The 25461-nt window shown below is 69.1% G+C and overlaps 1 protein-coding gene across 14 annotated transcripts in view; it reads left to right on the forward strand.

The window, feature by feature from the left end:
- Positions 1–3146: 3146 nt before the first annotated feature.
- NCOR2 (nuclear receptor corepressor 2) overlaps positions 3147–25461 on the forward strand; it is a 73976-nt gene continuing 51661 nt past the window's right edge. For 13 of the 14 annotated variants that reach the window (XM_055147589.1, XM_055147597.1, XM_055147596.1 and 10 more), the window contains exons 1-2: positions 3147–3232; positions 14674–14713. The gene's annotated coding sequence lies outside the window, so the exon portion shown is untranslated. Of the gene's footprint in view, positions 3233–14673; positions 14714–22004; positions 22329–25461 lie in introns of those variants that run through there. The other variant, XM_055147590.1, reaches the window with a different exon arrangement.

The following is a 25461-nucleotide window of genomic DNA, read 5'->3' on the forward strand; positions in this document are numbered from 1 at the left end:
CCTCCCCCTTCCGGAGCACCTGTGCCTGAGAGCAGTGCTCAGGCTGTGCTGGGGAGGTGAGGGCCCCCTGCCCCAGTGCTGCAGCATTGGGAGGAAGTTATTGCAGAGACAGCCAGGCCGGGGAGGGGGCTGCCGCGGGGGAGGGGCAGCCGGCACTTCCCGCAAGTCAGAGGCGCAGGCATCAGAGGGGCCTGGGACAAGGCGGCAGGGTCGTTTTTGGGGGGTGGGGGTGCCTTTTGGGCACCGGTGGTGCTCAGGGCTCACTCCTGGCTCTGCACTCAGGGGTTACTCCTTGCAGTGCTCGGGGGGCCCTGTGGGATGTTGGGTATCCAACCTGGGTTGGCCGAGTGCGAGGCGAACGCCTTCTCCGCTGTGCTGTTGCTCTGGTCGGGGGCCTGGTGGCAGGGAGGGTGCTGGGGGCCTGGTGGCAGGGAGGGTGCTGGGCAGGCCCCTGCGGTCAGACTGGGGGGTCCGGACCGGCTCTCTAGACCAAGGGCTTGGGGAGATGGTGGCTCTCGCCTCTCCGGGGGTCTGAAGGGAGCCGGGGTCTCCTTCTCTCTGCGGGCAATGGCACCGGGGGGGGGGGGCGGGTGGCTGCCAGTTTTCTGTTTGGGGCTCCCTCCTGACTGTGTTCGGGTCTCACTCTTGCCAGTGCCCCGCGGACTCTGTGCTGTGCCGGGATTCGGACCGGGGTCTGCCGGATGCCAGGCCGGGCCCTGCCCGCTGTCCCGTCTCTGGCTCAGGAAGGGCCAGTTTTGAGTATGGGCTGGGCACGGCGTCCAGGCTGGGTCCTTCCCTGGCTGGCCGCAGTGTCCAGCCCGCAGTGGGTGCTGGCGGAGGCCCCGGCTGGACAGACACGCAGGCTTTCCCCCCTGCCGGCCGCCCGCAGCGGGTGCCCCTGTACCCTGCAGGCGCGGGTCGCTGAGCACTGCTCTCACCCTCACCCAGCTTGTGCCCCGGGACCCCGCCAGGCGCAGCCCCGGAGTCGGACCCGCGGCCCCTCCCCGCGCCCTGCACAGCCCCGGCCAGGCCTGTGTTCTCTGAAGTGGAGAAGGTGCAAGAGTGTCCTGAGTTTCCCGAGGGGGCCTGAGGGCGGGGAGGGCCCCCGGGTTCCCCCTGCAGCCGAGAGCCCCCCTGCTCCCAGGGGCTTTTTTTTTTTGCTTTTTGGGTCACGCCCGACGAAGCTCAAGGGGTTCCTCCTGGTTCTGCACTCAGGAATTACTCCTGGCGGTGCTCAGGGGACCCTATGGGATGCTGGGAATTGAACCCGGGTCGGCCGGGTGCAAGGCAAACGCCCTACCCACCTTTGTCCCACCACTCCAGCCCTCCACCGGGGCTTCTTATGCCCCACGGGGCCAGCCGGGGGCTCTGAGGGAGGCCCTGCCCCATCCCGCGGCCTGCAGTGCAGCTCCGGACTCCGGGCTGTGCCTGACCTCCTGGGTGTGACATCAGCCTCCCTCCTGTGCCGTCAGCCCAGCCGGCATCTCGGGGTGGCCTGACACCCGGACTCCCCGAGAGGGGCCCCATAGCGCAGGAGGGAGCTCTGAGACTGGCTGCCCCCCTTCCCACCACCTGCGTCTCGGGGGCCAGGCCCAGCGGCAGCCGTGTCCACTCCTCCTGCTAGGCCGTGAGGTTGCCGGAGACCAAGGACAGGAGGGACGTGACAACGGTGACCGTGACCAGGACCGGCGCCCAGCAAGGCCCTGGGGGTCTCGGCTGGAGGGGCAGCGCGGCCTCTTGCACGTTGGCAGGACGGAAGTCTCTGGAAATGCCAGCGGCAAGTGCGCCCTGCGGCAGGCAGGTCTACCAAGGGACCCTGCACTGGGGGACCTGCGGGAGGGGCCGGGCCACCAGTGCTCCACGGGCAGTGGCGCAGTGCTCTTGTGGACAGCCACTGCAGCCCTCTGAGTCGTTCCTCCAGCTGAGTATTTGGAAGGGGCTCGGGAAGGGGCACCGCGGACACCCTCAGGGCCACAGATGTCCCCTCTCCTGGGACCTGAGGCGCCTGGCGGTCATGGCGGTCACCTGCTTAGTCTGGGACTTTGGGGCCTCGGCGGGCAGGTGGGGGTGGGTGGCTCCCTGGACAGCCCCTCAACGTCCTGCAGCAACTCACAGGCCCCTTGCAAGGAACGTTCCAGAGCTGGGGTGTGGAGCAGCCGTCCACGCAGCCCTGGGCCTGGGTCACGCGGGTGAGCTGGATTCCAGGCCACCTGCGTTGAGAGGAAGGGGCTGCGAGGGGGAGGCGGCAGATACCGGCCAGCAGGTTTCGGTCTGCGCATCTGGGGTCCAGCGCCTCTTAGGGTGTCAGGGGACCCCTGGGACGTCACTAGCAGCCTGACAGCTCCTAAGTGCTCAGCCGAGCTGCGGGGGGTACCCAGCACCAGATCACCAAGCAGCTCCTGGAAATGCGAATCCTGGGGGCTTCTGGGTGACCTGGGGGGGCTGGCTGGCGGTCCCGGCACCCCCACTGGGAGGGCAGGCTTTCCTAGGCCGGGTTCTGCCCGTGGACCCCCCCGTGGGGCCAGGAGCACTGGAGCGGGGCCTGGGGTGTGCTTGAGCGGACACGGTGGGCCTGGGAGCCCCCGAACTGCTGCTCAGCCCAGCCTCGGTCTGGCCCAGCTGCCGCCCTCACCCCGGAAGGAGACAGGGCCGGGCTGGGGGCGGGGCGGCACCCCAGCCGCACCCCAGCCGTCCCGCACCCCCGGGTGCTCAGATGTTGGCAGATGGCAGAACTGAATCTGAGACTCCGCTCCAAAAAAGGAAAGTTGAACCGACAAAAAAAAAAAAAAAAAGAAAGAAAAAAAAGAAGGCCCAAGTCTCCCACGTCTGGGGAGAAGCCCGGGCGGGCGGCGGGCGGGGGCTCCCGGGGCCTCGGGCGGGGGGCGCGGCGCCGGCGGTGCGTGTCGCGGGTGGGGGCCGCGCGTGGGCGGTGCGGCCCGCGCGGCCCGGGGCCCCCCGGCGTCCCCGGCGGGGCGGGGCGCGGGCGACGGGGGGCGGCGCGGGGTGCCCGCGCGCGCGCCCGCCGGAGCGCGCCCCCGGGCCGGCCGGGCGCGCGGGGGCGCGCGGGCGCGGGCGCGGCGCGGCGCGGCGGGCGCGGGCCCTTTAAGGCGCCCGGGGGCCGGGCCGCGTCGGTGCCGCCGGCCGCCCCGCCCCCCGCCGGCCCGCGCGCCGACCCGCGTCCCCGCAGCCGCGCCCGGCCGGGCGCCCCGCAGGGCCCGCAGCGGCGCCGCAGGTGAGTGGGCCGGGGGCGGCGGGCGGGGGGCGCTTCCGGCGCGCGGGCGGGGCGCGGGGCGGGCGGGAACTTGGGGGAAGTCCGGGCCGGGCCGCCCCCGCCGCCGCGGCCTCGCGCGCCGGGACCCCGGCCCGCCCCGCGCGCCCGCCCGCCCGCGCCCCCCGCGCCCCGCGCCCCCGGCCCCCGCCCCGCGCCCCCGCGGCCCCCGCGACCCCCGCGCCGCGGCGCGCCCGGGCCGCGAGTTTGGGAAGTTGGACTCGGGGCCGGGCCCGCGCGCCCCCCGCGCCCGGTTCGGGCCGGTTCGGGCCGGGCCGGGGTCCCCGGGCGCCGGGCGGTGGGCGCGGCCTCCCCGCGGCCCGTGACGCGCCGAGGCGGGGGCGCCGGCCTTGACTTTGCCCTCCGCGCCCGGCGGCCCCCGCGACCCCCGCGACCCCGGCCCGCGCGGTGGGTGGCCCGGGCGCCCCGCGCGCCGCACCCCGGCCCGGCCCGCGCCTGCGCCCGCCCGCGGGGTCGCGGGGTCGCGGGTCTCGGGCCCGGGGCCTGCCCGCCCCTGCCCGGCCCTTCCGGCCCGCGGGGTGGCCGGCGGCGGGCGGCGCGCCGAGTTCACGGGCCGGGGCGGGGGCGGGCGGGGCGGGGGAGGGGCGGGGAGGGGCGCGGGGGAGGCGGGGCGGGGAGGGGGCCGTGACCCGGGGGAGTCTGGCAGCGCCGCCGCTATTGTTGTTATTATTACCGTCCCGCGCCGGAGCGGGGGTGCGGGTCTCCCCAGCCCGCCCCGGAGGGGGAGGGTCGAGGCCGAGGGCCTGTCCCCCGTGGCCGGTCCCCCCACCCGTGGCCTCCCGGGGTCCCTGGCGCGGGCGGGTGGGCACGCGGCCGGCCCTGCCCCGGGCTGTTTACGGCCGCGGGATCGATACTATCGATAGACCCAGCGGCGGGGGCGCTGCGGCCAGGCTGGAGGCGCCACGCGGGGCCCCGGCCCGGTCTCTCCTGCGGGGGGGGGGGTTTCCCGCACCCCAGGCGCGTGGGTGCGGGGTTCGCGGAGCCGGGGCGCCCCCCTGCAGGCCGCTGGGTCGGGCCCGGCCCCCGGTGGGCAGCGGGGGTCCCGGGGTCCAGGCTCCAGGCTCCAGCCCTGGCCCGGCCTGCGGCGCCCGCCCGCTCCGCCCCACGGGCTTATTTGTGTGTTTTCCTCGTGTTTCTGTCCCTCCTCAGCCAGCAGCTTTCCCAGGCGCCGCCTCAGGCTGCCGGGGACGCCCTAGGGGGCGGGGGGCGGGGTGGGAGGCGCCCAGGAGGGGCCTGGCTGCTGGAAAAGGCTTCAGGGGGTCCCCAGGAGGTGCCGCCTAGGTCAGCCCTGGCCTCAGAGGTGGGGAGCGACTTAGAGCCCGTCAAACACTCCGTGTGTGTGTGTGTGTGTGTGTGTGTGTGTGTGTGTGTGCCCCTGTGCTTGTGTGCTTGTGTGTGTTCATGAGTGTATGTGCATGTGTATGTGTGCACGTGTACCTGTGTCTATGTGTGGCTGTGTATGTGCACGTATATGTACCTGTGCATGTGGTGCATATGTGAATGTGGATGTGTGCGTGTGCATGTGTATGCATTTGTGTGTACGTGCGTGTTCGTGTGTGCCTGTGTATGTGGGTGTAAGCATGTGTGCATGTGTGTGCGCATGTGTGAGCGTGTGCGAGTGTGTGCGTGTATGGTGGCATGCTCTGGCACAAAGCAGTCTCCGTCAGAGTGCCCAGCAGGAGTGAGTCTGGCCGGTGCCTCCCCACGTGGTGGGGGTCAGTGCTCTGCCCCCCCAGGAGAAAGGGGCTCAGCGGGGCCCCTGGCTCTCCCAGGTGAGGCGCTCGTGTGGGGCCTGTCTGGAGCTGCCGTGAGAATCAGCTTCCTCGGAGCAGCGCCCACAGAGCCTGGCTCGCCTGGGCAGGGCCCGAGAACCCTCCCCCCGGGACTTGGGGACGGGGATGGTGCCAGCCTGAGGCTTGGCACGTCTCTGAAGTCTCATTTTATCTTAAACATTCATGCAAATTGGCATTCGCTTTGGCGACATGGCTGTGTTTATTTTGAAATGAAAACAGGGTTCTGAATTATTTAGCGTGGTGCGCGCATAATGGGCGCGCACGCTGCGGCATCTGGAGCCGGGGAGCGTGGCCCGGCGTGGGGGAGCGTGGCCCGCGGGGAGGGTCTGTGCGGACGCTCTGCGGCCCCGGGGCTGAGGTGGGCAGTTGGGCCTGGCGCACGGCCGCGTTCCCGTGCCCAGTGCTCGTGAGTTCAGCTGGTGGCTGGGTGACCCCACCCTGGGCGTGTGGAGACACCCGGCCCGGAGCAGCTGCCCCTTCCTGCCCGGCCCCCGCCTCGGCCTGGCCTGGCGCCTGGCCGGAGTCCCCAGCAGCTGCGTCCTTCGTCCCAGGTGGGGCCCCTGCCCGCCCTGTGGCCCCCGTCTGCCCGCTGGGCCCCTCGTCTCATGCCGGGGCGCCCCCATGTGTGTGGTTCTCATGGGGCCCCCTTGGAATATCCTCACGCTGGAGAGACGCGGGTGTGCCGGCCGCCCGCCCTGTGCGCGGTGTCCCCCAAGAGCGCGGCCCCCCAGGTGCGGGTGTCCTTGGGAGGTGGGAGGGCCCTCGCGTGGCTGGCACCGTGGAACTTGTTTCCAGAGCAGAGCCCGAGGGCGTGTGTGTGGGGGCGGTCCCGGCCCTCCCCACCTCCTGAGGAGACCCTCACCACCCGCCCTCCGCTGCCCTGTGCCTCCACGGCCTTGGGGGACGAGAAGGAACCATCTAGAAGGCCGGCTCTTGCCGCGTGACGTGGGACTGGGCGCCAGCTGGGCTGTGTCCAGGGGTCCGGCATGGGGGTGGGGCCTGCGTGTGGGCTCTACCCAGAGAGCTCTCCTGAGCCCGGGGGTCCCTGTACGACCTTCAGGGGCTCCTTGGGGACACCGTGGGGAGGTCAGAGGGCAGCGTGGGGGCTGGGGGCTGCTTTGTTGCTGTTCTGATTTTGGGCCCCCCCAGCGGTGCTCGGGGTCCCTGCGGGTGGTGCCGATGGCGCTCTGGGCAGCGGGGACTGACCCACGGTCGGCCCGCGTGGGCCGGGCAGGGCCGAGCGGGCAGCGTGGCCACGTTTTCCTCAGCTCCGGGAGGCTCGGGCCCAGCCCACAGACCTGTTTGCCGTCTGGCCTGGCCGCTGTAGGTTCTGGGTTTGAGCGGCTCTGTCCTGCAGGCCTGCATGGTCCTTTGCCTCTCCAGGGCCCTGCGGGTATGGTCACACGTGGCCTGAAGGGCTGCAGGCCCTGGGCGGGCACAGAGCAGGACGACGAGCCCCTGTGTGCTCGGTGCTCCCCGGGCCCATCTGGACGGGAAGCGAGGCCTTGGGCAGCCCTGGCCCCACCCCCGCCGGGCCCACCTGGATGCCCTGGCCCTGGCCCGGGGTCCCGGGGCTCTCCCCGACCTCCCTGGCCGTCCCCACTTCAGGGACTGGGTGGCGGGCGCATGGGCCGTGTGGGGGGCCGGAGAGAGGGTTTCTGGGCCCCGGCCTGTCCCCACGCTGCCCTCGGCCGCCCAGACCCCCGGGATCCCCGTGTCACGCCATAGCTGTGGCGACCTGGCACACGTCATTTCTGGGGGGCCCGTGACCCGCCAGCCGGGAGGAAGTGGGGGTCCCTGTCTCCCACCCTCGAGCGTCCAGCTCGTCTCCCTGCTGGCGTCCCCTCACCTCTGTTCTCCGCACCCCCACTGCCCCCCGAGGCTGCTAAGGGCCCCACTGGAGCCACGTGGCATGGGCGGGGAGGAGCCGGGGGCTGCGCCTCTGGCCCAGGGACTGTGGGAGCAGTGTCCCTGCCACCAGCCCGGCCATGCCCCGACCCCCGCCACCCTGGAGTGGGCCTGTTTCTGCTCTCTCCAGATCTCTGATGTCTGGGTGCTGGCCCTCCTTCTTTCCAAGGCGCTGCTGCCCCAGGGCCTTTGCACTGCTGCCCCATCTTTGCTCAGGCCTCAGCCCCTCTCTGGTGCCTCTTCAGCGCCAGTCCGTCCCCTGCCCTCCTGCAGTGTTTTTTAGTGAGTGTGGGGGTGGGGGTGGGTCCTCGCCAGGAGTGCCTGGCCCTGAGCACCCTCACCGCCCTGGCAGTGGACCCCGGCCACCGGGGGTCACCCTTGCAGCTCCGGGCTCTGAGGCGCGGCTGTGGCAGGGGCTGAGCTCAGGGGTCCTCAGCAGAGCCCCGGCAGCAGGGGGTGGGTGCCCGGCCCCCAGAAGTGGGCGTGTGCTGCAGTTGGCACCCTTGGGGTGGTGGGGGGAGGAGTCTGGGGGACAGATGCTCGGGGTCCTGGAGGAGGCCTGGGGGTTGCCTCGAGGGGCCAGGCTGTCCCGGAAGGAGCGGCCACCTGCAGCGTCCCCGCGGGGCCCTCGGCTGCTTGGCTGGTGGGGGCAGCTGTGGGCAGGGCGCTGCCCGGGGCCTCAGTTTCCCCACTCAGAGCGCAGAGCCGGCTGTGGGCTGTGGGGCTGGGCGCCCCTGGCCAGCCTCGTCCCCCGCGGCCTTCCTCCCGGCGTTGCTGGGCTCTGGGCCCTGGGCGGCGTCTCTCGCAGGATGTGGTGTCCCTCGGGCCGTCCTGGCTCAGCTGGACGCTCCATGGTGCTGGCCCAGGCGGTCAGTGGTGCCGTGTGCCCGCTCCCTGGCCCTCGGGTCTCTGCTGTCCTGGCGAGGGACACGCCAAGGGCTCCGCCTGGTGCACACGGGGTGTGGCCCCGACTCTGGGGGCCGCTGTGTGTGTGGCCCCGACTCTGGGGGCCGCCGTGTGTGTGGCCCCGACTGGGGGCCGCTGTTCTGGTTGTTTCTGGGTCACGCCCGGCTGTGCGGGGTCACTCCTGGCGGTGCTGGGGGCCTGAACCTGGTGTGGCCGTGTCCCCGCTGCCCGTCTCCAGCCGCGGCCTGTGGTTTGTGGGTGAGCTACAGAGGAGCCCCCGGGCGTGCAAGGTGCTGGGGTCCGGGTCCCAGCGGGAGCCAGAGGAGGGGAGGTGGCGGCCGGGGGAGTTGGGGGTTCTGCCCCCGCCCTGCCCCCGCCCTGCCCCCGCTGGCCCCAGCCCTCGGCCCAGCGCCCCCATGCTTGGCAGATTGCACGCGGTGGCTGGAGTGTCCCGCCTGAGGGGCCCCCCCGCTCTGGCCCCCGAGTCACGTGACGGGCCTGGCGGTGCTGGGGACCCTCCCCGGGCCCCACACGTGCAGGCCTGACCCCTCCCCAGCCTGAGACCAGTTCCAGCCCCAAGTGTTTATCATCCTTGAGCGCGGCCCCAGCTCTGCCAGGGGGTCTCTGGGGGTCTGGCTGTCCCCGCCCGACCTTGGGTGAGGGGGGCTGCGGGGAGGAGGTGGGGGAGGGTCCTGGGCCGTGAAAGCCTGGAGGGCGCTGACTCAGGTCGATCCCCTGAGTGCCTCGGGCGCGGCCCACCCCCCTCCCCAGAGCAAGAGCCAGGGAGGGGCTCGGGCGCCAGGGCTGCGTCCAGACCCCGGGGTGCAGGAGCCCCTCAGGGGGCCCTCCCGAGCTGCCTCTCCGTGCGCAGGTGCTGTGTCCTCGGCAGACGGGAGTGCCCGCCTAGCCCGGGAGAGGCCTCGGGCCTGCTCAGAAGCCCGAGCCTGCCGTGAGCTGACCCCGACCCCACGGGTAGAGCGACCGCTGCCAGGGCCGGCCCTGGGGACCCCGTGCCCGCCCACGCTCGGCGCCCGCCTCCTGCCTCAGCTAAAGCTTCAGGTGACCTCCTGAGGTCCCTGGCCGCACGCCCTCGCGTCCTTGGGTCCTGCTCCTCCGGGCCGGCTGGGCAGCGGCTTCTCAGACCCTCCCCTCACCACGGCCTCTCCATGGGGAGAGACACCTGTGCCTCAGTTTCCCAGAATTGCGGAAGGATGACGGGCCCCTGCTCAGCCGTGCACCCGTGACGGGGCTGAGTTCTGATTTTATTTCTTTTATCTTTTCGGGTCACACTGGCGATGCTCAGAGTCACTCCTGGCCCTGCACTGGGGTGCGCGGGGGCCCTGGCAGTGCCGGGATGGGGCCCGGGTTGGCCGCGTGCAACCGCCCTCCCGCTGTGCTGTCACTCCAGCCCAGCACCAAGGCTGACACGCGTCCCTCCTGCACGCCCAGAGCTGGGTCACGGGGACCCGTGGGGCCAGTGGCAGATCCCCGAGACGCCCACGGCAGGCCTGGGTGTCTCTTGGCTCCTCTGCCGTGAGGGGCGTTGTGACCCCAGGGGACTCTGCAGACAGTGCTCGATCTCGGAGCCTCTGCATCAGGGTGCAGGACGGGGCTGAGGCAGATGTGGCCCAGCCTGTGCCCTGTGGGTCCCAGTGCAAGGGTCCCGGGGCTGTGGCCGGGTGGCCCTCCCCGCCGAGCGCTCAGCAGTATCACCAGCTGGGCCCTCCTGGCACGCTCCCGGGTTTCCCCGTGAGAAATGCCCAGGGGTGTCCTGGGGTGTCCTGGGGTGTCTAGGATGTCCCGTAAGAGCTCGGCCCTCTGGGCTGCTCCTGGGCCTCAGTTTCCCTGTCTGAGTGGGGTTCTCGCTGGCTCCTGCGTCTGGTGGCTGTGGGGGTCCCTTTGCCCGGGTGCCGCCCTGCGGCGTCCACTCAGCGGTGGGCCTGCCTGAGTCACCCCCGGGTCGCTCCCCAGGCACTGAGCCGGGGGGTGTCGGCTGCTCCCCCACCCCCGCCCCTGGGGCAGCTCAGCAGGGACTCCCAGGGGGTCGTGGGTTCACTTGACCCTGAGCATCACCTTGAGCTCTCAGAGCTGAGAGCAGGAGGGGCGGGTGGGTGGGTCTGTCCCTGCTCCTTGCTGTGGGATGGCAGCTGCAGGAAGGCCGCCTGTGGGGTCCGCGTGTGGGGTCCGCGTGTGGGGTCCGTGTGTTGGGGTCCGCGTGTTGGGGTCCGCGTGTTGGGGTCCGCGTGTGGGGTCCGCGTGTTGGGGTCCGCGTGTGGGGTCCGCGTGTTGGGGTCCGCGTGTGGGGTCCGCGTGTTGGGGTCCGCGTGTGGGGTCCGCGTGTTGGGGTCCGCGTGTGGGGTCCGCGTGTTGGGGTCCGCGTGTGGGGTCCGCGTGTTGGGGTCCGCGTGTGGGATCCGCGTGTTGGGGTCTGCGTGTGGGGTCCGTGTGTTGGGGTCTGTGTGTGGGGTCCGCGTGTGGGGTCCGTGTGTGGGGTCTGCGTGTTGGGGTCTGTGTGTGGGGTCCATGTTGGGGTCTGCGTGTGGGGTTTGCATGTGGGGTCCATGTTTGGGTCCGCGTGTGGGGTCCGCGTGTTTGGGTCCGCGTGTGGGGTCCGCGTGTTTGGGTCCGCGTGTGGGGTCCTCGTGTTGGGGTCTGCGTGTTGGGGTCTGCATGTGGGGTCCGTGTGTTGGGGTCTGCGTGTGGGGTCCGCGTGTTGGGGTCCGTGTGTGGGGTCCGCGTGTTGGGGTCCACGTGTTGGGGTCCGCGTGTGGGGTCCGCGTGTTGGGGTCTGCGTGTGGGGTCCGCATATGGGGCCTGCGTGTGGGGTCCGTGTGTGGGGACCACATGTGGGGCCCGCGTGTGGGGTCTGTGTGTTGGGGTCCGCGTGTGGGGTCCGTGTGTTGGGGTCTGCGTATGGGGTCCGCGTGTGAGGTCCGCGTGTGGGGCCCGCTTGTGGGGTCTGCGTGTTGGGGTCCGTGTGTGGGGTCCATGTTGGGGTCTGTGTGTGGGGTTTGCATGTGGCGTCCATGTTTGGGTCCGCGTGTTGGGGTCCACGTGTTGGGGTCCGCGTGTGGGGTCCGCGTGTTGGGGTCTGCGTGTGGGGTCCGCATATGGGGCCTGCGTGTGGGGTCCGTGTGTGGGGACCACATGTGGGGCCCGCGTGTGGGGTCTGTGTGTTGGGGTCCGCGTGTGGGGTCCGTGTGTTGGGGTCTGCGTATGGGGTCCGCGTGTGAGGTCCGCGTGTGGGGCCCGCTTGTGGGGTCTGCGTGTTGGGGTCCGTGTGTGGGGTCCATGTTGGGGTCTGTGTGTGGGGTTTGCATGTGGTGTCCATGTTTGGGTCCGCGTGTGGGGTCCCCGTGTGGGGTCTGCGTGTGGGATCTGTGTGTTTGGGTCCGTGTGTTTGGGTCTGCGTGTTGGGTTCGCGTGTGGAGTCCGAGAGCCCCCCACAACCCCGACACTTTCCAGCAAGACTCGGCCAGTCCCGAAACCCTTTGCGGCCAGAGCTGGCAGAGGGCAAAGTCTTCAGCTGGGCGCAGGGGCCATCGCGCCCGTCACGCGCTGGGGCCCCGAGAGGGCCCAGAACTGGCCGGGGGCGCCTTGTCTGGGCCGTGGCGTGGATGCGGGCGGAGGGAGCGCCCGGCGTCTCGGCTGCTGCCGGAGCTTCTGGGGCCCTTGGTCCTGGGGGGTCCCGCCTGGTCCTACGACCCCTGTGCCAGGGAGACCCTCCCGGCTGCCCCTGCACCACCCCCGTGGACGGGCTGGGAGGTTCCATCCAGTGGCTGGAGCGTCCGCGGAAGCCACGGCCCCTCCCCTGCCCGAGGCCGGACAGATGGTGGCCCTGGGCCCTGCAGCAAGGCCGGGCGGAGGACGGGGCTGGACGCGGCTGGACACGACTCCTGCCCTCAGCACCCGGTGGCGTCACCCGAGGGGCCTGGCCAGACCAGAGGGGCTGGAGGCACTTCCGGCCCCTCCTCAGGTCCCCCTGGGCAGGTGGGGCCCCACAGTGCGGGGTCTGGGCCAGCCCACGGCGGGGCCGGTGTCGGGGCCGCAGTGCTGGGGACTGGGCCCGCCATGGCCCCCGGCCCCCAGGGGTGGCCCAGCCCCCCAGCAGACAGTCTGGCTGCCCTCGTGGACGGGGCTGGTGCTGGCCGAAGGACACGTCCCTGAGCTTTTATTTTTTGACGTTTTGGGTTGGCGATGCTCAGGGTCACTCCTGGTGGTGCCCGGGGGACCCTGCGGGAGCCCGGGACCTGCCTGGGTTTGTGCAAGGCCAGTGCCTCCCCCGGGGGGGCTGGGCACAGAGCCCTGTGCGGCGTGCCCGCACCCCAGCAGCGGGAGTGCCCGAGCAGGCCCTGGCCGGGAGGGCGGGCCTGGGGCGGGCGCCGGGCGCCCTGGGAGGGCCATGTTGGGGGCTGCAGCCCCCCTGCCGCCCGCCCAGCACCCACACTCTCTGGACTGCACCCGCCGCGCTTGGGTGTCCCTCCTAGTGGTGTCGGGGTCACACTCAGGCCGGCCGTGTGCCAGGGGGGCGCCCTCCCCGCTCTGGTGGCTCCGGGCCAAGCCGCTCCCTGGCCTGGTTCTCTGCTGGGACAAACGCTTACTGTGTCCGGGCAAGGAGGTGGTCAGTGGTGACCCAGGCCCTGCTGGGCCTCGGCCGCCCGCGTTGAGTCCCTGCTTGTGCTGTGGGGGCTCGGCTCGGTGGCCGCGGAGGGTGGGGGCTGGTGCCCGTGTCTAGGGCGCCGCTGCCCTGCCCCCAGGGTCTGGGCTCCGCGTCTCCATGGCGACAGCTGCAGGCCTGGTGGCCGTGACCGCTGGGCCCTGGGGCGGGCTGAAGGGGCGCCTGTGTGTCCCCACGACGTGCCCCGTCCCCTGCTGTGGGCAGGGCGCGGGACGGGGGCTTGGCGCTGCTCTCCCGGCCCCCAGTGCTGCCCGGGCTGCCGCTGGGCCTCGGCGGCCGAGGGGCGGGTCTGGCTGCCCGCGGAGCCTGTGCTCAGGGTGCCCCCCTGCCTGCCGGGGCCCCTGCACCGTCCCAGCACTGCCGCGGGGGAGGGGGGCACGCAGGGTCTCCTGCTCCTGGTGATCCGCTGGGAGGGGCGTGCAGGGGCTTCCAGAACGTTCCGTCATCAGGCCTCAGGGAGTCCTTTTTGGCTGTGGCCCAGCCCCTGACCCCTGACCCCAGACACCCCACACTGGCGAGGCCTCCGAGAAGCTTTGGGGGGTAAGGGGTGGAGGCCAGGGACCTGACCCTGGGACACCCGCTTCCCGGCACCACCCCCCTTGCACGTGCTCGGGTGGGTTGCGGAATCTCTCTGGGCCTCAGTTTCCCCATCTGGGGCGTGTGGATGGGCTGGGAGTTCTGCACAGGGTGGGGGCGGGCCCTCCCTGTAGGCCAGGCAGGAGCAGGGCTGCCCCTTGGCTCTGGGCCTGGCCCCGAGGTGGGTGTCCTGTTCACTCTTGGCTGGCACTGTAGGGGAGGTGTGGCCGGGCCCCTGATCTCGGGGCCTCTGCTGGCCACAGTCCCCACTGTCCCGAGCCCTGGAGGGACGGAGGGTCTGTGCAGCGAGCCCCACGCCGATGGCTCTATGGGTGTAGTTGGGCTGCATGGTGGAGGGAGGGAGTGAGGGCTGCCTGGAGGAGGCGGCGTGTGGGGCTGGGCAGCTGGGGGCTTTGGAGCATGTGGAGGGGCCTGTGGTCAGTCTGGGTGGTGGGGGACGGGGTGACCCTGGTGCCCAGCCCCTCCCAGCCCTTGTCCTGCCCTGCCCGGCCTCTCCTGGCCTCTCTCCCAGGACTCTGAGCTGTGTCCTGCTGGACACGCCATAGGCCCTTCCTCTCCGGGCTCGGTGCTGCGGGGCGGGCGGGAGACGGGGGCACCTGCAGGGTGGGACTGGCTGCCACATGGCCGCGACTGCGTCCCCACCCCACTGTCCCCCGAGGGTGGGCGCAGGGTTGCAGCCTGGGCAGCCGGTGTGGGCGGCCATGCCAGGCCTGGGCCTCGCAGCATCCTGAGCAGGTGAACGCAGAGGCCACTGCAGGGCAGTGCGTGTGCGTGTGTGTGTGTGTACGTGTGTGTGTGTACATGTGTGTGTGTGTGTGGGGGGTGGCTGTAGGGCCTGGAGGTGCTGGAGGCAGTGGGGCAGTGAGGGGGCTGGACAGGGCCTGGGCAGGAGGTCGCCACCTCCATGCAGTCCTCCAGGACTGTCCTCACTGGCCCTGCCTTTGCCCATTCCTGGTGGCCCTGGTGTTAGGGGTGTGAGTGGGGCTCGAGTGGGTGGGGGGGTGGGGGTATATTTGGTTTGTGTGTCCGTGTGTGTCCCTCGCCCTGGGGGGCACTGGGACTTCTGTTCCTGTCTCTTGGGCGGCTGCTCCCCGTCCTGCCCGTGACCGACTCTGCCGAGGGCAGCGCTGACCTTGCAGTGCTGTTGGCCCCGGCGCCCTCTCTGAGCCCTCCCGCTAGGTTCCCCTGGGGCCCTGCCCTCCCTGCCCTCCCCGGGCTGAGGTGCCCTCAGCGGCCTCCTGTGAGCGGGCGCGACCCCCCACCACTGCCCCGGCCACTGCCTGGCGCTGGTTCCGGTTCTGCGGCTTGGGTCGCCGACCTGGGTTGGGTTTCAGTGTGGTGGCCCCCAGGCGGGGCCCAGCCTCTGGGGGTCACTCCCGCCCCTGCATGGCTCTGCTGGGGTGTCTGCAAGGGCTGAGGGGTCCTGGCAGGGGGCTTGGGCAGGAGTGCGTCTTCGAGCCTCAGTTTCCCCCTCAGGCTGACCTGAGCCCTTCTCTCCCCAGGCTCTGCTGAGCGCAGGACCCGCGGTCCCCGCTGTCTCTGGTGAGTGAGTGCTCCGTGCTGGGGGCTGGTACCCCAGGGCAGGTGGGCCCCCCTGGCCGGGGGCTTGGACGTGGGGCGTCCTGTCTGGGGCGCTGTGGGGGGCTGTGGGGGGCCGCGGGGGTGGGCAGCCTGGCCACTGGCCTAGCCTTGGTGCTGGGCCCGGGTGCCCCTTCCGGTCTGTGTGCTGGTGGGGGTGGGCCGGGTCCCGGGGGCTAAGAGGTAGAGCGGGCGCGTGGCAGGCAGAGACTGTGTGTGCTCCCCCCGGCACGTGACACACTCAGGGCACACAGGGACACGCGTGGAGCATACATGGCCATGAGCGCAATATGTGACACATGGAACGTACATGCACACAGGACACATGGGACACCCAGATGCATGTGGGACGTGAAATGTGCTTGGAGCTCCGGGCCACACATGCACACACCCACACAGCACACGGTCCGTGGTGCGCAGATGCACGGGCAGACGGCACACACAGCACACAGCAGTGACACCATTACCCATGACACGTCATATACATCACACACGTGCACATGGAAATGCTATGTAAGACACGTGCAGACTCCAGCGCTCATCTCACGCCACATACGTGCGCTGCCAGGCCGGGGCTGCGGCCCCAGACTCGGGTGCTTTTGCCCAGAGAGTCCCCCACCCCCCCTCCTCTCGGGGGCTTCTGGGGGGGCCCTCGCCCCTTTGACCCTGCGCCTGGCACGCCCATCCTTGCCTACAGGGGGCAGAGGCGCCCTGAGCCCCCGGCCCCTGGCTGGGGCTTAGCCTTGGGGGTGGGCGGGCGACCCCCCACAGCCTCTCGGTCCAGCCTTCTGCCTTTGAAGCTGGACGCAGGCCGCCCGGTGCCCGCCCCCTCCGCCCCCTCCGCCCCCCGCCCAGCTGCCGGCTAATGGCGCCTTCCTCCAGCCTGACGTGCGTGCTGTCCGCCAGCGGCCCCCCCGAGGACGATAAAAGGGCTTTTTGTCTGCAAGCACTTAGCGTGCGCCTCGGGGCGATCCGTCACGCGGCGGCGGGTGGGCGGGCTGGGCTGGGCGGACTCCGGTTCCCGGGCAGCGGCGCCTCTCCGAGACCCCCTTTCCCGGGAGCTGCTGGGGAGGGAAGTTTGCATTTCGCTTGTCCTTGTTCCACTTGGGGGCCCTGTCGGCGGTGCTCGGGGCCCACCCGCGGTCCGGGGACTGGGTGGGAGGCCGGGGTCAGTCCCTCCCTGTCCTGTCGCTGGGCCCCGGCCGGCAGCAGCCCTGCGGGGGCCCTTGGTGGCCCACGTGCCCCGACAGGAGTCCACACCGCCCCCCGCACTGCCCGTGGGCACCCAGGCCGCCCTGGCCGCCCCTCCCCCGCCCTGCGGGCCCTGCGGGACGAGGATTGGTGTGCCCTGAGGCAGCGTGCGGGCTGTGCGCCTGCGAGCCTCTGTGGGCCCCTAGAGGTGCCGTGCCAGGGCCTGGGGGTAGGAGCCCAGGCTGACCCAACCCTGCCAGGCGTGGGGCTCGCCTGCCCCTCCAGGAGGCCCACTGCAGGCTGGTGGCCGGGACCAGGAGGCCCACTGCAGGCTGGTGGCTGGGACCCCGCTCTTCCCTGTACCCGCGGGACCCTCGGAGCAGCCCTGGGACCCTGGGCCGTGGGCAGTGAGGACAGGCCGGTCTCACCGTGCCCAGCCAGGAAGGACCTGCTGCACCGTGACTGGCCGCGTCCAGAGGCTGCGGGCGGGGTGCTTGGTTCGGGGACCTGGGGGCTGCAGGGGGCTTTGTTTGTTTGGACATTCGAGGGTTGCGGGGGGTCTAGGCTATGACTCCAGGCCCCCTCTGCATGGGCTCGTCCTAATGCTCTGCACGGAGGGCGTTAGGGAAAGTCGGCCGCGTGCAGTTTCCCCCCCGGGATGGGACAGCTCAGACCTTCCTCTGGCCCGGGCCCCGGTCCTGCCGGTGGCGACTGCTCCCGATGGGGGGTCCCTGCATGCCCAGTTCCTTCCCCTCCCCCATGGCTGCCAGTAGACTGGAGCGTCCACACCCCGGGCCAGGTGTGGCGGGTTGGTCGGCTATGGGCGGGCTCTGACCCACGCTCCAGGTGTGCAGACAGACGCGGGGGTCACGGGCACTTCTCTCCTGCAGGCGGGAGTCCCAGCCCACCTGTGTGCACGTGTGTGTGTGAGCACCAGATGTGTGCGTGCATTAGAACCAGGTGTGTGTGTAAGCACCAGGTGTGTGTGTGTAAGAACCAGGTATGTGTGCGTGTAAATACCAGATGTGCGTGTAAGTGCCAGGCATGTGCACATAAGCGCCAGATGTGCATGTGCCAGGCGTATGTCCGTCTCCGAGGGGCTCCCTGGGAGAGCCGGGTTCTGCCCCAGAGCTCTCCCCTTCCTTCTGCTGCTCCGCCTGAGCGCCCTGCCCGGGTTCCCCCAGCTCTTCTTGGTCCAGGCGGGGCCAGGGCTCCCGCTCCTGCCCCGCCGAGCGGGCTTTGGGGAAGGAGCCGAGAATTAGGAACCCTGAGCAAGTCGGTGATGGAGTCAGCGGGCGCCCTTGTGGGCCACTCACTGCCGCGCGGGCGTCTCTGTCTGGCACTCCCCGGAGCCGAGGGAGCTGGGGGGTGTGGGGCACGGGTGGAGCACACGGGCTCCCGCTGCAGCTGGCGGGAGGCGCCCCGCACATGCTTCTGACCCCTGGCCCCTGTGTCACGCTGATCCTGAACTGCGGCCACGTGGGCCCCTTGGGGGGCACATGTGTGATTGCCTGTGCTGCCAGCCCAGTGCGCAGAGCTGGCTGGAGTGTGCCTGGAATGTGTGTGTGTGTGTGTGTGTGTGAGCGTGTGAGTGTGTGTGAGTGTGAAACTGAGTGTGTACGTGAGAGTAGTGTGTGAGTGTGAGTGTATGAGTATGTGAATGTGTGAGTGTGTATATGTGTGTGAGCGTGAGTGCATGAGTATGTGAATGTGTGAGTGTATATGTGTGTGAGCGTGAGCGTATGTGAGAGTAGTGTGAGAGTGTACGTGTGTGTGAATGTATGAGTGTGAGTGTATATGAGTGTGAGTGTGTGTGTATAAGTGTATGAGTGTGTGAGTGTAGAGTGAGTGTGTATATGAGAGTGTGTATGAGTGTGTGAGAGTGTGTGTATGAGTGTATGTGTGTGTAAGTGTGAGTGTATGGGAGTGAGTGTGTGTATGTGTGTATGAGTGTGTGAGAGTATCTGTGTGTGTGTATGTGTGAGTGTATGAGTGTAAGTGTGTGTGTGAGTGTATGAGAGTGTGTATATGAATGTTTGTGTGTATGAGAGTGTGAGTGTGTGAGAGTGTCTAAGTGTATGTGAGAGCGTATGAGAGTATGTGAGTGTGTGTGTGAGTGTATGAGAGTGTGTGTATGAGTGTGTGTGAGTGTGTGTGTGAGAGTGTGTATGAGTGTATGAGTGTGTGAGTGTGTATGAGTGTGTGTGAGTGTGTGTGAGTGTGTGTGTATGAGAGTGTGTGTGAGTGTATGAGAGTGTGTATGAGAGTGTGTGTGAGTGTATGAGAGTGTATGAGTGTGTGAGTGTGTATGTATATGAGTGTGTGAGAGTGTGTATGAGAGTATGCGTGTGTATGAGAGTGTGTGTGAGAGTGTATGAGAGTATGTGTGTGAGTGTGTGTGAGAGTGTGTATGAGAGTGTGTGTGTGAGTGTATGAGAGTGTGTATGAGAGTGTGTGTGAGTGTGTATGAGAGTGTGTGAGTGTATGAGAGAGTGTGTGAGAGTGAGAGTGTGTATGAGAGTGTGTTTATGAGAGCGTGTGTGTGTGAGTGTGTGTGAGAGAGTGTGTATGAGAGTGTGTGTGAGAGTGTGTATGAGAGTGTGTGTGTGAGAGTGTGTATGAGAGTGTGTGTGAGTGTATGTGAGTGTATGAGAGTGTGTGTGTGAGAGAGTGTGTGAGAGAGTGTATGAGAGTGTGTGTGAGAGTGTATGAGAGTGTGTGTGTGAGAGTGTGAGAGTGTGTATGAGAGTGTGTGTGAGTGTGAGTGTATGAGAGTGTGTGTGTGAGAGTGTGTGTGAGAGTGTGTATGAGAGTGTGTGTGTGTGAGAGTGTGTGAGAGAGAGTGTGCAGGGTGGCTTGTCCTCCCAGCCGCAGTCCCGGCAGCCCCCCGCGTGGCCCTGGGCTGTGGACTTCAGGTCAGCGCTGTCTGTCCCGGAGTCTGATGGAGCCGCCCAGAGCTTCCCGCTGGACCTGCAGCATAGCCAGACATGGGCCCAGAGGGGCGCATCGGGTCGCCCAGGCCCTGCAGCCCTCCCGAGCCCAGCGCCATGCCCCTCCCGGCCGGGTGCCACGAACCACGTCGGGCCCTGGGCACGCAGCAGCTGCTCGGGCTGGTGGGGCCGGCCAGGCGGGGAGGGCTAGATGCTGTGGGCGAGCGTGGGGGGAGTGGGGGGAGCGGAGGGGAGCATGGGGGGAGCGTTGTGGAGTGCAGGGGTGCGTGGGGCGATCGTGGGGGAGTGAGTGTAGGGGAGCGTGGGGGAGTGCGGGGGAGTGCAGGGGAGCGTGGGGAGCATGGTGGAGTGCAGGGGTGCGTGGGGTGAGTGTGGGCGAGCATGGGGGAGTGCAGGGGAGCATGGTGGAGTGCAGGGGTGCGTGGGGTGAGTGTGGGCGAGCATGGGGGAGTGCAGGGGAGCGTGGGGGGGAGCGTGGGGAGTGCAGGGGAGCGTGGGTGAGTGGGGGGGTGCAGGGGAGCGTGGGGGGAGCGTGGGGGGAGCGTGGGCGAGCGTGGCGGTGGCGCCTGGTGGGGCTGCAGTTCCCGGAACGGGTGGGACTGAGGAAACGTGCCGGCCAGGAGGTGCTCGCGGGCGAGAGGCCGGAGTGGGGGGCGGCGTTACCCCGTGAGGCCCTTCCGTGGAGAGTGATGCTTGGGGCGCCCCGGCCCGTGAGCCCCAGGGCGGCCCCTCGCCCCAGGCCTGCCCTGGGTGTCCGGGGCCCGGCTCTGGGTGGGCGGGCGGGCGGGCGCCTCCTGCCGGTCCCGACCCCATCTCCCTCCGCGGCTGCTCTGTGCCGGCCGGAGTGCGGCCCCGCCTGCCCTGTGCTCGCGGTGGTCCTGCGGCCTTGCCGTGGCCTGTGGTCCTACTGGCCTTGCCTTGGCTGGCGCGCGCATCGGTGGAGCTGTGGGCGCATGTCCGGGTGCGGGCGAAGCGCGAGGCCCGGCCGGGCTTTCCTGCCGGGTTCGAGGGTCCGCCGGGACTGCAGGGCTCTGAGGGTTCGCCCGCGGGGAGGCAGCTCTCGGGGCCCTTCGCATCGAGGCTCCGAGCAGCTGTGCGGCGGACGGGCGCTACAGGGCCGCCCTGCCGGCACCGCCCCGGCTAGCAGCCGCCCGCCCCTTCCCAGCGGTTTCCCGTCCCCCGGGGAAACCCCCCCCACTTCCCGTCTGAGTTCCGTCTGCTGCTCCCGTGGGCAGGTGGGCTGGGCTGCGTGGCCTCGGCCCCGCGACGGCACCTGCCGGGCTGAGTCACACCCGCGGTGTGGACGGACGTCAGCAGAGCCTTCCCCGCGAGGGCGTCGTCCCTGTGGCCTGGGCCTGGGCTGTGGCCGGCCGCGGAGTCCACGTAGCTCAGTTCCCCTGTGCCAGCCCTGCCGTGCCGGGGCCTCCCCGCTCTGAGCGCCGGGCGGGCTTCTGCACCTCGCCTCGGGGGGCTCAGCGGGGCCCGCGCTGGCCACAGGGCTCCCGGGCGGCTCCCTGGAAGCCGGGGTTTGCGCTCTCCGGAGGGCAGAGGCCCACGTGTGGCGCGTCCCCGGCATGTCTGGGGCGCTGGCTCTGGCCGCCGCCGCCCGGCTGCTCCGAGGGGCTGGAAGGGGCCTGCCCAGGGCCAGCTTCGGGGAGCAGAAGAGGCACATCTGAGCACAGAGCTGTCGCACTGCCTGCCTCAGTTTCCCCAGTTTGGAAAGGACTCGGGCAGAAGGTGGGAGTGGCCAGTGTGTAGGACTTCCCCCGACTTGCTGAGCGTGTCGGCCGGAGGGTGAGTGGGGCAGCCCGGGTGCTGCCGCGGGGCCTGGCTGGCACACCTGCCACCCACTGGGCACCTGTGTGCCCCGTGCGGCCCCTCCGAGGCCAGCTCTGGGCGCTGCTCTGGCGTGTGCCTCGTGGCGGCAGGCCCAAGCAGGTCCTGATGTACCAGAGGTGCCGCCGTGGCTAAACCAGGGCTGGGCCGGGCACTCGCCCCCTGTTTTTTTTTTTTTCTTTTTTTGGGGTCACACCCGACGATGCTCAGGACTGACTCCTGGCTCTACACTCGGAGAGGTGTTCCTGGGAGTGCTCGGCAGCGTATGGGATTGAACTCTGGGTTGGCCCTGCCCGCTGGACTGTTGCTCTGGCCCCAGCCCTGATATTGTCCTGTGTGCATATGTGTATACACACCATGGGCACATGTGAACATGTAGTTGTGTGTCACGTACATACAAACTGGTACATGTGTCAGTATAGACACTGCTGTGAGAAGGTACATGCACACGTACATGTGTGTGAACATGTCTGCTGCATATCCCGGTGTGTAAATATGAGCATGTATACAGGTGTGCACATATATGCAGATGCATACCCACAGACATGCATGTGGAGGCTTGTACATGTGTGTTCTCACACATGTATATGAGTGGCCTATGTCTGCAGTGATGCACACATGGTCATGTACAGACATGCAGTGTGGGGTGTATGCCTGCACAGATGTACCCATGTGGGCATGTATGTGCAGGCATCTACATATGTCCACGTGTGTGGGGCGTATGTCTGCATGGATGTACACATGTGAGCATGTATGTGCAAGCGTGCACGGGTCCTCACATGTGGAGCATATGCCTGCACAGATGTTCACACGTGGGCATGTATGTGCAAGTGTGTACATGTGTCCTAACACATGTGGTGGTGCACAGCTTGTGCGCATGTGATTGCATATGTGTTTGTGTCTGTGTGTGGTAGAACTTCTGCAGGCTTCAGACACACGTTAGCAGAGAGGAAGGAAAGAAGGGCCGCAGACACAGCACCCGGCCTGTCGGCCCGCAGAGTGGCCTGGGTGCTTGGCGGGGGGCCGCGAGGAAACGGTTAAGGGGGAGCAGCGGTCTGGGGCGCCCGCCCTGCCCGCCCTGCCCGCGCCCCGGCGAGTGAAGAGGCTTTTCTCAGAGCTATAAAAAGGCCTCCGAGTGTTCAGCTCCCGAGTGTCGCCTGGCAGCCCGCCAGGGTTTCCATGGCGACGAGGAATTATTACTTACTGCCAAGGCTGGGAGAGAAAGCGCGTACGTACTTCTGGCTCCGGCGCGGAGAGTGGACTTATGTAATTCCTGTTTCGGGGCGAGCAGGCGGCGGGAGGCAGGAAGGGCTGGCCCGGGGCCGCCCGCTCCTCCTCGGCTCCGTGGGGCTGGTGGCCCCTGGGGTGGCCCCGTGGGCCCCTGCCTGTCCGCTGGCCGAGCTGGGCCGGGCCGCAGGCCCCGTGGGGGGCGGGGGCGTACTCTCGCGGGAAGCCGGGGCGTCCTGCGGGAAGGATGGCTCTGCCGCCGGGCCCGGGCCGTTCCGGAAGCCAGCCCCGCCGCCGTGCGTGCATGCGTGCGGCCCCCGCGCCGCGCCGCCTCTCTGAGCGGGGACAGTCGCTGCTCGCCCGCTGCTGCTGACGTGAGTCGGAGACGGTCATGTGCCCGGGTGGGAGAAGTTTCCGGGTGGCCGGTGGGCAGGAGGCGCTGGGGGCAGGGGCCCGGGTCCTGGGGGGGGTGGGGGGGCGGCTCCCTCCTGCACTGGGGGTCAACCAGACCCTGCCCTGGGGGGCCGTCGCCGAGCTCGGCGGTCCGTGGGCTGCAGGGACGCCCTCGGACTTCCTGAGTCGGGAAAGGACTGGGGGGGGGCTGCTGGGGGCCTGGCTTGCGTGGCCGCGCTCTCCGCACTGGGCGGGGCCCAGCAGGCCGGCGGGCACGGGCAGGGCCAGGTGCAGAGCCCGCTGCTTTGGCCCCGGCGCCGGCTTCCATGGCTCTGGGCCTGGCAGGGTGCCCGCGTCGGGTTTGAAATCGGCGCCACCAGCCCAGGCTTGTCCAGGGAGCGGGAGGAACTGGAGCTGGACGGGCCGTCGGGGCCCTCAGGGGCTCAGTGGTGGGCAGCCGGGTGAGAGGAGCCCTGCAGGGTCCTGTGGCCCTGGGGGTGTGTTAGCACTCTGCGCCCCCAGCCCTGTGGGTCGGGGTGAGCGGTCACTCTGCACTCGGGCCTCCTGGGCAGCCCCTTCCGCCTCGTCTCCTGCCAGACTCAGCCTGGCTCGGACACGGCCAGTGGCAGTGGTCCTGGCTGGTCAGCCCCACCGGAAGCGGAGCTGGAGCTGGTGCTGGCGTGAGGCCGCTCTGGCCAGGCCAGCAGAGCCACGGGGACGCCCCGCTGTCCAGGCTGTGCCCGCCAGCTGCTGTGGCCCCGGGACTCAGCGGCCGCAGGTGCCCAGGCTCCCGTGGCTCATTGCCCAGCCTTGGGGGTGGCTCAGAGGCCACGAGTACCCCAGGACTGTCCACCCTGTGCCTCGGGTCAGAGTTGGCAAACACATGTGCATATGCACATAAACACACATAAACACTTGTGTGCACACACAAATATGTGTACACTTAAATATGTACACATTTGTGTTCGCGCACAGCATACGTGCACATGTACATTGTGTGCACAGGTGCACAAACACGTGCGTACACACAAATATGTATGCACACCCATGCACGTGTACACATAGCCGCACACGTGCACAGCTACACAAACATGTGCACACAATGTGCACACACACACGCATGTGCATACATGCAGCCCTCTCAGCACTCACAGACTGGCACGTTGCACGTTCTCACTCATGCACTCACAGCCCTCCCGCCTGCTCACCCAGGCCCTGCCCACTCACCCCCTGACTTGCCTGGCAGACTGCACCCGTCCCTCAGCCGTGCCCACACACCAGCGTGTTTGCACACACTCGCCCACTCGCCGTGCAGCCCCCACAGGGGCCCAGACGGCTGGTGAGCGTGTGCCCAGGCCACGGTGTCTGGGTCTACCTGGCCCACGAGAGCTCGGGAGGTCCTGAGCCGGAACCGGGCCAGAGAGCAGGGGAGCTGTGTGTTCTCCACAGCGCACGTCTCTCTGGCTCTCGCTCCAGATCTGCCGTGCTTGGGGGTGGTGGTCGGAGCAGGTGGCCACCTTGCCTCAGTTTTCCAGCCTGTAAAGTGGGGCTGGAGTGTGGCTCCTGTCTGCCGTGTGAAGGGCAGGTGGAGGCGTGTGTCCTGTGCCCACTCAGGGCTGCGCACGGTACGTCTTCCCGTGATGGGGTGATTGCCACGGGAGCGGGTACTGCCGGGGCTCCCGGACACAGCCTTCCCAGCCCGCGGATGCCGGTGCAAGGCCAGGGCCAAGCTGGGCAGCCCTTCGGAGCCTGCTGACCCTTGGCAAGACTCGGAGGGTGGGAGGGTGGGTACGTGACCTGGAAGAGCCAGTCACCCTGGACCTCTGGGCCCCTTGACCTCCCGGTGCCTCCCCCCAGCCCGCCTTCTCTGAGAGCCCCCCAGGAGCAGGCTCCAAAGTGGGGCTGCAGAGGGGCTGGAGCGATAGTACAGCGGGGAGGGCGTTTGCCTTGCACGCGGCTGGCCCGGGTTCGATTCCCAGCATTCCATATGGTCCCCTGAGCACTGCCAGGGGTAATTCCTGAGTGCAGAGCCAGGAGTGTGACCCCTGTACATTGCTGGGTGTGATCCAAAAAAGAGAAAAAACAAAACAAAGCATAGTGGGGCTGCAGAGTCACACCTGAGAAGCTGGGCTCGGTCCCAGGACCTCCGTCCTCTGGGCTGTGTGCTTTCCCTTCCTGCTGTTCCCTACCGTGGAGGCCTTTGAGTCCCTTGTGGTGTCCGTGGGTTTGCCCTGGTGGCGCTATAATGCGGGAAATGCTGTTCCGTGCAGCCGTGGCTGGCGAGAGGCGCCGGACGCGCCCTCTGGGGATGCCTGGGGCTCCCCCGGGGACAGGGCCCGGCCCCGCAGGACGTCCAGCGTGTCTGGGACTGGGCCTCGGAGTCGGTTCTGGGCCACCGGTTGGGCCTGGGCGCGCGGGGGCTGGTGTGGGGACTGGGGCCTTTGCTGCCCTTGAGGGCCCGGCTGGGGCCGTGAGTCTGGGGCTCCGGAGTCCAGCGTCCCGGGCACAGCCCCGCAGCCCCCCCGCCGTGGCCTGGCCACGCTCCTCGCCGCCTCACTCTGCCGTGCAGGGGCAGGTGCTGCCAGAGCACAGGCGGGGTCACCGCAGGCTCGGTGCAGGCGTCAGCCCTGTGGGGACCCAGGCCCTCCGCCAGCAGCTGCTGGGGCCCAAGTGAGGGTCCCTTGGGTGTGCCGTGAGCCCCCTCCCAGCCCCCAACGTCTGCAGGGTCTCAGGTCAGTGACTGCCCGGCCCCGTGTCTGGAGGGCCCCCGGGTCCGAGTCAGACCTTGCCAGGGCCCTTCCTCTGAGCCCATGCTAGGAGGGGCAGCCGGCCGGCCGGCTGGGAGCAGTGGGTGCTCGGGGCCCGGAGGGTGGTGGGCGGGCCTGGGAGTAGCTGCCCCCACCTCGTCCACCCTGTCCACTCGCCGCTGGCCGGGCTATTCTTAGCGGCAGGAACACTTGTCCTTCCCATGTGCTGCTGCAGCCCCTGTGGCTTGCCCCAGGACCTTCGGGGAGACCCTTGAATTCCTCACAAGCCGGGCGGGGGCAGGGCAGAGCCGAAGCGGTGAGGGCTCAGGGTCCCCCGCACCGGGCCCTGCCCAGGGACGGGGGCCGA

The sequence above is a fragment of the Sorex araneus genome, chromosome 9 (assembly GCF_027595985.1).
Source record: "Sorex araneus isolate mSorAra2 chromosome 9, mSorAra2.pri, whole genome shotgun sequence".
Lineage (NCBI taxonomy): Eukaryota > Metazoa > Chordata > Mammalia > Eulipotyphla > Soricidae > Sorex > Sorex araneus.